The sequence below is a fragment of the Enhydra lutris genome, unplaced genomic scaffold, assembly GCF_002288905.1.
Source record: "Enhydra lutris kenyoni isolate GAN:26980312 unplaced genomic scaffold, ASM228890v2 scaffoldscaffold41, whole genome shotgun sequence".
Taxonomy (NCBI): Eukaryota; Metazoa; Chordata; class Mammalia; order Carnivora; family Mustelidae; genus Enhydra; species Enhydra lutris.
In genome coordinates, this window is record NW_019154125.1 from 9,609,238 (window position 1) to 9,620,135 (window position 10,898).

Consider the following 10,898-nt stretch of genomic DNA (forward strand, 5'->3'; position numbering starts at 1 on the left):
ACTCCATTGTATATATAGACCATATCTTCTTTATCCATTCATCTGTTGAAGGGCATCTTGGCTCTTTCCACAGTTTGGCAACTGTGGACATTGCTGCTATGAACATTGGGGGTATAGATGGCCCTTCTTTTCACTACATCTGTATCTTTGGGGTAAATATCCAGTAGTATGATTGCCGAGTCATAGGGTAGCTCTATTTTTAATTTCTTAAGGAATCTCCACACTGTTTTCTGAAGTGGCTGCACCAACTTGCATTCCCACCAACAGTGGAAGAGCCCCTCCAACACTTGTTGCTTACTGTCTTGTTAATTTTGGCCATTCCAACTGGTGTAAGGTGGTATCTCAATGTGATTTTGATTTGAATCTCCCTGATGGCTAATGATGATGAACATTTTTTCATGTGTTTGTTAGCCATTTATATGTCTTCTTTGGAGAAGTGTCTGTTCAGGTCTTCTGCCCATATTTTGACATGATTATCTGTTTTTTGAGTGTTGAGTTTGAGGAGTTCTTTATAGATCTTGGATATCAGCCCTTTGTTTGTAATGTCATTTGCAAATATCTTCTCCCATTCTGTGGGTTACCTCTTTGTTTTATTGACTGTTTCCTTTGCTGTGCAGAAGCTTTTGATTTTGATGACGTCCCCAAAGTTCATTTTCACTTTTATATCTTTTGCCTTTGGAAACATGTCTTGAAAGAAGTTGCTGTGGCTGATGTCAAAGAGATTACTGCCTATGTTCTCCTCTAGAATTTTGATAGATTCCTGCCTCACATTGAGGTCTTTTATCCATTTTGAGTTTATCTTTGGGTATGGTGTAAGAGAATGATCAAGTTTCATTTTTCTATATATAGCTGTCCAATTTTCCCAGCACCATTTATTGAAGACACTGTCTTTTTTCCACTGGATATTTTTTCCTGCTTCATCAAAGATTTGTTTCCCATAGAGTTGTGGGTCCATATCTGGGCTCCCTACTCAGTTCCACTGGTCTACGTGTCTGTTTTTGTGCCAGTATCATGCTGTCTTCACCAAGACAGCTTTGTAGTGAAGCTTGAAATCAGACAACATGATGCCCCCAGTTTTATTTTTCTTTTTCAACACTTCCTTAACAATTTGGCATCTTTTCTGGCTCCATACAAATTTTAGGATTATTTGTTCCAGCTCTTTGAAAAATGCTGGTGGAATTTTGATCAAGATGGCATTGAAGAGTATAGATTACTCTAGGCAGTATAGACATTTTAACAATGTTTATTCTTCCAGTCCATGAGCATGGAATGCTTTTCCATCTTTTTTGTCTTCTTCAATTTCTTTCATAAGTGTCAAAATTTATTTCTAAGGGAACCATGATAAATGCAGTTTTGTAGTAAATCAATACAGAACAGATGGAAAGAGGAGAAGCGATCACAGACTGACATGATCGCAAAGGATCAGCTGGACTCAGGTATCTGTAAAATACTTGTATACTTCTGATTTTTCTTTCTTTTTTTCTGATATTTGTTCCCCATGGAAGAAGGAATCACTCAGATGGAAATCTTTAAGATAAAAATGCTTATAACACATAGAATAATAACTAGAGTGAATGGAGAACAATTCATCATACAGTGTTAGCCCTCTTGGCAACTTGTTTTTGCCCCACATAAATCTAAGTACTCTAAATCTAGCTTCATTTTTTTTAAAGATCTTATTTATTTATTTATTTGACACACTAAGAGAGAGAGAGAGACAGTGAGAGAGGGAATATAAGTAGGGGGAGAGGGAGAGGGAAAAGCAGGTTTCCTGCTGAGCATGGAGCCTGATGCTGGACTCGATTTCAGGATCTGGGATCATGACCTGAGCTGAAGGCAAGGCGTAACCAACTAAGCCATTCACGTGCCCCTGAATCTAGCTTCTTTTTTTTTTTTTTTAAGATTTTATTTATTTATTTGTCAGAGTGAGCACAGGCAGACAGATTGGCAGGCAGAGGCAGACGGAGAAGCAGGCTCCTGCTGAGCAAGGAGCCCAATGTGGGATTCGATCCCGGGACACTGGGATCATGACCTGAGCCGAAGGCAGCGGCTTTAGCCAACCGAGCCTCCCAGGCATCCCTGAATCTAGCTTCTTAATCTAGCTTCTTAATCAGTAAAACTCAACTGGACCTCAGAAAGCAAGGGCAGGAAGAAAGAGAGCCAATGTGCTTCTTTGTTGTAGAGAAAGTATTGCTGAGAACATAACTTCAGATGAGTCTCCAGTCGTACATAAGCAAAAACAAAACGAACTGGCAGAACATTCTCTGGATTTTGTAGGAAAATACACTATATTTTGCACTCTCCCCACTCTCCGTAGAAGTTTTATGCTCTACTTGATCTCACACTCAGCTAAAAGGAAGCAGTTGGGGTGTCCACGCAGTGGCTGCTGAGGGAAGTAGAAATACATTGAGCTCAACCCAGTCCATCCCATGTGCTTCCCGCCTCTTAAGTCTACACGGGGATCCAGGTTTGCAAACAAGCAGGCCTCTGTGGAGTCATAGGTTCTGGGCTTCTATTGTAAGAGGTGGCATGGTGTGATTGAAAGGGTCTGAGGGCAGAGCTAGCGCCTTGAATTGAACCCCTCTCTACCACTTATAGGTTGGATGAGGGAGCAAGCTGGTTGACTATAATATGCTGTATTTTCTCCTCACTAGAATACATGTCTGGGCAGCATCACAGGGTGGGTGTGAGGAGTGCGACAGAACACAAGAAAGAGCTTTGGGAACACAGAAGCGTGACTCAGATGTCATTCTCTTACCTACCAGCATGTAAGTTCCTGAGGTGGGAACACCTTTCTCTTGTCTTTGCACGTTCTAGTGCACGACTGGTGGGCATGTGATTCCCGAGATCCCACGCAGCCCTGGGTGTCTCTGCAGGGGTGGCTGACAGGAACAGCACATTCTTCATTTTATCCAAGTTGTCCTTTTATGGTTGAAGTCTAGACCCTCTCTACTGCTCCTGATAGACAACACCAGGAGGACCCTGTGCCCTGAGTACTGGCGTTGCCATCCCCTGTCTCCAGTACCACGGGGTGGGATTACTTTGGAGGGAAAAGGGGAATGGATCTATCTCTCCCCTGTCTTTCTCTTTCTTTCCTGCTTCTTCCTTGTCTCTGCTTCTCCATCTATCTTGCATTTCTCTCTGCACGCACACACACAGACACACACACACACACCCTGCAAGCACATTCACATCCTGCCACATCCCTCATGCGTGCAATGCCCCCATCCACAGCAGGGAGAATCTGGCCTAGGGATAGTCTGCTGTTGAGATGTCTGGCTACAGAAATGGCTGCCCGGCTGAAGACAGAGTGCCTCGTCATAGAAACAGCATCTGTTTTGCCTCATGGGGAAAAGGAGAACGACAGTTACTCTTTTCGTTATTAGAACATGATGTTATGCCAAGTAAGTTATTCCAATGCAAGGGAATGTTAAGGGCTGTGTTTCTTCCCTTCCTCACCTCTCCCTTGTCCTCATGCAGTGCTCCTTCCCCCCACCCCACCCCATCCTGTGTCATTTCTCAGCAAGAGATGGCCAGTGTCTTTTCCTGGTACAGTAGATGTGGTAGGGACTAACCAGACTCTTTCTCTTTTACTAATTATGTGTTGGGATGTTTTAAAACAAATCCATCTGAATTCTAAGAGATTATGGCATTAAAGCCATCACATGAGACTCCTACTGTTACCAGGTCAGCTCCTTAGTCGATCAGTAATGGATCTGTTACCCTTTTCCACTTCCAGCCAAGAAAATCTAAGTGCTAATGTTACTGAGTGTCTGTATGTCCAAAATAGAAGATGATATGCGTAAGAGACACCTCTTTCTCTTATTTTTTGTGTGACTCTAACAGAAAACATCTTCTGCAGACAAAAGGCCTTAAGCAGACCTGTGACAGGTCCACAATATTTCTGTCTGAGTCTTCAAGCCCCACCCCTCAACACTTTTGTTCATGATTAACCCCAGGGACCGTGGTCATTCTCTGCCCTCAGACCATGACGGGGTTCTAGCCACCTGCCAGAGAGATGTTGCAGGGAAAGGCGGCAGGCAGGCGTACCCACTGGATGGGAAATGTAAGGGCAGGCCAGCTTCCTCTTAATACCCTTCTGTGGCCAGATTGAAATTGGATTCAACTTCCACCGAGGTGAGCAAAGAACATCTGTCTTGTTCATTTTCCACTCTGGATCTTTCTTTCCTTAGTCTCCCATCCCATCAACCCTGCTGGATAGTGGGGAGGAGAAAGACCTTTTAAATCTGCCAGTTGCTGCCATAGTGGGGCCTCAAGTCTCCCAGCCATCCCCTGAGCTGTTACAGCTGTCTTTTCGGGAGCATGCTCCTTTCCCATGGTGCTGCCACAAGAGCACCTGGTTGGTGGTGGCTTGATGACCTTACTGAGTACATGGATAGGAACAGGGTAGGTAGCCAGATGTCTGGGGCCAGCAGGTACTGAAACTGCTGTCTGGGCCTTTTCTGACCTCCGTAGGAGTGGACAGGAAACACAGTGCTCTGGTTCCTGCTTAAGCTGCTTATGTCTGCCCCTGATCCCCATGCCTGGGCTTGTCTCTGTCAGGCCTGACATCCTTCTCAGCCCTCACATGACCCGGTGTTGGCTCTAACAGGCACTGAGTGTCTCATTCTGTCTGCCCTGCAGCCCTCGATGATGGGCTCACAATGTCCCCTTATGGCAAGCGCTTATATGCTCACCTAGTGGTTCTCACATCAGCCACTCTGTCTCTTCTCTGAACATATGAAAACTCTGAGACCCTGCCAGGCTGCCCTGCTCAAAACCAGCCTGTGGCCACTAAAAGCAGGCCCTGTTCTGCCTAAATACCCCTAATTTATTCTTTATTTACTCTGATGTAGCTGCTGGGTGCTTTTGGTCAGAATTCCCAGATCCCAGTGGCTAAATGGGGCAAAGACCCACTTGCTTTCAGCTTTAATCTCATCTATCCAACACCACCCCTGGTATCTACAGTGTGGGCCTAGGATCAGTGCAGCACACTGGATTTGGTGGCTGCCTTCTTTTCCCTTCCCACAGTCTGTCCACAGGCCAGAAGGAGACTTTTGAGAAGACAGCTACCTGGGTCATAATGTTCTCCAGGCCAAAGGGTCATCTCTCCTGGAATCATCATGGCTAATGAAGTAGAGTGAGAAAACATGTTCACAGATAGAAAAAACCCTAAATATTATCCCCATGATATTTCCTCCAAGCTTTCTACCCACCCCTCCCAAAAAATCAATAAAATAAATAAAAATTTAAAAGCTGTAAAGTAATTAGTCATCGTAAAGCAAAAGGAAACATGGCCATTCATGTCAATGCCATTGAACTAAAGAAATCAAATCTATCATGGAACGGGAATATTTAGGGGAAATTCTTCCCAGTGAGAGAGTGAGGTTCAGAAGTCACAGGTGCTTCACTGCCTCTGAAATTAGACATAATCAGCCCCATTATTTCCAGGCACAAGCTGTAAATAAAAGGAAAACAAAACAAACAAACAAAAAGGGCATCAGGACAAGATAAGGAATACACTTAGTATGGTCCACTGGACAAGAGTAGATGCACACTAGGGAACCTGGGGGGAGCCTCAGGTCTCCAGACAATTAGGCACATCAAAGAAAACATCAATGCCATTTTGTCCAGGAGTTCAGCAAAGCCTTCATGAATTGTCATCGTGGACCAGGAACGATAGTAAGCCAGGCCAGAGAAGTAGGGAAGAGTAAAAATAGCAATTTGGAACTAGAAAGCACAAATTCCAAGAACAAACAGAAGGATGAGCTCACAAAATGAGCAAAAGTTGGTTGGAAGAAAGGCAGAAATAGATGGGAGAGTCTGGATGGCACAAGATGTCTGGGCAAACCCTGTCCCATTTAGAAAGCTGCGTACTGCATCAACCATCTGCCCCAGGCAAGAAGCGACTGATGTGTTTCATGGGAAGAGAGGAATCTCTCCCAGGAAAGCACCAGCAAGAGTGTGCAGCACGTACCAGCTGGAATGGCCAGGGCCCTTCTTGCACTCTACCTCCCAGACTGTTACAACACCCATTTTCAGCTTTGCTGCTTTTTCTCTTAAAGATAATCATGCGCTCTTAAGAAAACAAAGGCATGCAGTTTGTTAAACGTTCACTTTTTCATTATCATTATTTAGACAAAATTCTCCTGTTTCCTTTCTCTACTTTTTCTGCTCCCTACACTCCTTACCCAAGCAAAGGAAAGCGGGAAAATAAGAACAGTAAGGACTGTTTTTCAACTGGAATGATTCCAGCAAAAATGGCTTTCTAATTATAAGAAAACCTCCAAATGGTGAGAGAAAATTCTCCACTAAACCAGATTTTGCTTTACAGAACGGAGCAGAGAAATGCACCCTGTAAACCATCTGTGAAGTATTTCTGTTGGTAAAGAGTATAGGGTATCTGTTATACAGTATTTTATAACAACGCATGGCATTATAAATGCTAAACCTAGAGGATTTTTTAAACTGTGCATTTTTTTAAGTTTACATCTGCTTGTTCTAAAAAGGATTTAAGATGGGGAAAAATGTCAATACCACTTGTATGTGGCTTATTTACTTTGATTTCTTGTCTTCCAAGTGATCCTCAAGAACTTAGCATAGCACTAGTGGTCCATTTCTTTGCATTTCTTTGCTGTCCTGTCTTATATTTTATAGTCCTTAAGAAAACAGATACATCTTATGAATTTGTATGTAATAATTAAGCTTTTCTTCCTTTTTGCCTTCATTCATTTGCTAGTGTTTCATTACTTCTATCTCTTATATTGTCCTGTTATATTGCAACATGTACTGAGAACTAATTTGTACATTTTGTCCCACACTTCACGTGTATTCTGATAGGAAGGTGGAGTGATTGCTACATACCCTGCTCTAAGGCCTTAGCCTAGAATTCAAGCTCTCCCCTTTCTGGTCTCAGGCTGCTTTTGTGGCTTCTCTGCACATACTACACACTCTGGCTACATTAGGCTAATCTCTGGTGCCTTACTTTCCTATTGTCATATTTTTACTCCCTACTTTCCTTCCACCTTGGCATGTTCTCCCCCAAATCATGCTTTGAGATCTCCCTTATCTTCCACCCCTCTATGTAAACACTTCCTGGTGGCCACTGCTCCAACAGTCCTCTATTGTAGTTATTATGTCCATGCCTCTTTCACTCATCCGTGTGCAAGAATCATATCTGTCACTTTGCTGCTTGTTCCACTACTTCTCACCTTTGTATCCTGGCCGATGCCCCCTATTGTCATGTCCTCAAGAGGCGACTCTATCAAGCTTTCCTTCTTCACACATCCATTCATCCATCCAACAATGATTTCCTGAGAACCAAATACCTACAAGGATTCATTGTGTTGGAGCAGACTCAGGAATGCCTTACCCTTCTCTTTTCATCAACTTTCTTTCTACTCTTTTCCTCTTGATTCCAAATTCATGGCCCTGAACCTCGGGTTCCTGAGGATTCAATGCATCATCTTCACACTGCAGAGTTGAATTCCACTGTCCTCTTCTGTTCCTCATGAAAACCACCTGCTCCTGGAATTGGCACCACTGAGTCCAGTTCCTGGATACTTGGATGTTTTCCAAACAGGCTAGCATCCCACCATCCCTCTAGGGCTACACTCACACACAAAATGCATTTATTTCTAGATCCGCATTTAGATAACAGAGATTGTCAGGCTCGTGATGATGAATAGGTGCTAAATGATTGATCATTTTATCTGAATCACTATGAACGTGAAAAATATTATGGGTGACTTTTTTTTTAAGATTTTATTCATTTATTTGACAGAGATGACAAGCAGGCAGAGAGGCAGGCAGAGAGAGGGGGGGAAGCAGGCTCCCTGCTGAGCAGAGAGCCCCATGTGGGGCTTGATCTCAGGACTCTGGGATCATGACCTGAGCTGAAGGCAGAGGCTTTAACCCAGTGAGCCACCCAGGCACCCCTATTATGGGTGACTTTTACTGACAACTAAAACTTGTAAAAAAAATAAGTCTTGGAGGGAAGAGTCAAGATGGCAGAGAAGTAGCAGGCTCAGACGACATCAGGTAGCAGGAGATCAGCTAGATAGCTTATCAAACCATTCTGAACACCTACAAATCCAACAGGAGATCAAAGAGAAGAAGAGCAACAATTCTAGAAACAGAAAATCTACCACTTTCTGAAAGGTAGGACCGGCAGAGAAGTGAATCCAAAGCGACGGGAAGATAGACTGTGGGGGGAGGGGCTGGCTCCCAGCAAGCGGCGGAACAACAGAGCACAAAATTAGGACTTTAAAAAGTCTGCTCCACTGAGGAACATCGCTTCAGATGCTAAACCGGGGTGAAGCCCACGCGGGGACAGCGTATCCTCAGGTCCCATGGGGTCACAGAAGGATTGGGGGTGTCTGAGTGTCTCAGAGCTTGCAGGTATTAGAGTGGGGAAGCCAGCTACAGAGACAGAGCTGAGGAGTGAGCTCTCAACTCAGGGTTACCTTGAACTGTAATCCATGGTACAGGCCAATGCTCTGTGAGTGGGGTCCCCAAAAGATCCGGGGAGACCCTGACCTGAAAGAGCTCAGGGATCTGTGGGGTTCGGAGACTCCAGGCAGAGCTGTGTGCCAGAGACAGAGATGCTTGGTCACAGGCTGGGTGAGTTGGAGTGCACCCAGAGGCCAGGGAGACGGGAGTGATTGAGCGCTTTTCTCTGAGGGCGCACTAAAGAGTGGGGCCCCGAGCTCTCTGCTCCTCTGGGCCAGAGATTGGGAGGCTGCCATTTTCATTCTCGTCCTCTGGAACTCTACAGAAAGCATTCAGGGAACAAAAGCTCCTGAAAACAAACCCCAGCGGATTACTTAGCCTGGACCCTGGTAAGGGCGGTGCAATTCCGCCTGGGGCAAAGGCACTTGAGAATCACTACAACAGGCCCCTCCCACAGAAGATCAACAAGAAATCCAGCCAAGCCCAAGTTCACTTACCAAGGAGAACAGTGGAATTCCAGAGGAGGAGAAAGCAAAGCATGGAATTCATGGCTTTCTCCCATGAATCTTTAGTCTTGCAAAGCTAATTAATTTATTAATTTTTTTTCTTCTGCTAATTTTTTTAACTTTATCCCTTTCCTCTTTTAACATTTTTAACTAGTTTATCTTAATACCTTTCATTTTTAAAAAATCTTTTTAGAAACTTCATTATTATAGTCATATTTTATCCTTCACTGTATCTAACTTTATTTTTTGTATATACATAGGGTTTTTTCTTCTAAAAAATTTTGGGTACAACTTCTTCTAATAGATCAAAATACACCCTAAATCTAGCATTGGGCTTGATCTAGTCTCCAGCCTGAGCAAATTCTCTCCACTTTCTTTTTCTTTATTCTCCCAACCAACTTACCTTATCAACTCCTTTGTTAGAAATTTAAAAAAAATTTTTCATCTTTATAGTCATATTCCATCCCTTCATTGTGTTTACCCTTATATATGTTTTTCATCCTTTAAAATGTTGGGAGATAGTTTCTTATAAGAGACCAAAATACTCCCAAAATTAAGTGGGTGACCATGTTCTAGTCACCAGTCTAATATATATATTTTTTCTTTTTTATACATTTTTTTATTTGTTTTCTTTTATAATTTTTTTTCTGAACTTCTTTTTACCCCCTTTCTCCCCCCCATGATTTGGAGTCTCTTCTGATTTGGCTAAAGCACATTTTCCTGGGGTCTTTGCTGGGGTATTTCATTTGCTCCTTCATATATTCTTATCTGGACAAAATGAAAAGGCAGAAAAACTCACCACAAAAAAAAAAAGAACAAGAGGCTATATTGAAGGCTAGGGACCTAATCAATACAGACATTGATAATATATCAGATCTAGAGTTCAGAATGATGATTCTCAAGGTTCTAGCCAGGCTCGAAAAAGGCATGAAAGATATTAGAGAAACCCTGTCCGGAGAAATAAAAGCCCTTTCAGGAGAAATAAAAGAACTAAAATCAAACCAAGTTGAAATCAAAAAAGCTGTTAATGAGGTGGAATCAAAAATGGAGGCTCTTACTGCTAGGATAAATGAGGCAGAAGAAAGAATTAGTGATATAGAAGACCAAATGACAGAGAATAAAGAAGCTAAGCAAAACAGAGACAAACAACTACTGGACCATGAGGGGAGAATTTGAGAAATAAGTGATATCATAAGAGAAACAACATTAGAATAATTGGGATTCCAGAAGAGGAAGAAAGAGAGAGGGGAGCAGAAGGTATATTGGAGAGAATTATTGGAGAGAATTTCCCCAATATGGCAAAGGAAACATGTATCAAAATCCAGGACGTGCAAAGAACCCCCCTCAAAATCAATAAGAATAGGTCCACACCCCGTCATCTAATAGTAAAATTTACAACCCTTAGCGACAAAGAGAAAATCCTGAAAGCAGCCCGGGACAAGAAGTCTGTAACATACAATGGTAAAAATATTAGATTGGCAGCAGACTTATCCACAGAGACCTGGCAGGCCGGAAAGAACTGGCATGATATATTCAGAGCATTAAATGAGAAAAACATGCAGCCAAGAATACTATATCCAGCTAGGTTATCATTGAAAATAGAAGGAGAGATTAAAAGCTTCCAGGACAAACAAAAACTGAAAGAATTTGCAAACACCAAACCAGCTCTACAGGAAATATTGAAAGGGGTCCTCTAAGCAAAGAGAGAGCCTAAAAGTAGTAGATTAGAAAGGAACAGAGACAATATACAATAACAGTCACCTTACAGGCAATACAATGGCACTAAATTCATAATTCTCAATAGTTACCCTGAATGTAAATGGGCTGAAGGCCCCCATCAAAAGACACAGGGTATCAGAATGGATAAAAAAACAAAACCCATCAATATGCTGCCTACAGGAAACTCATTTTAGACCCAAAGACACCTCCAGATTTAAAGTG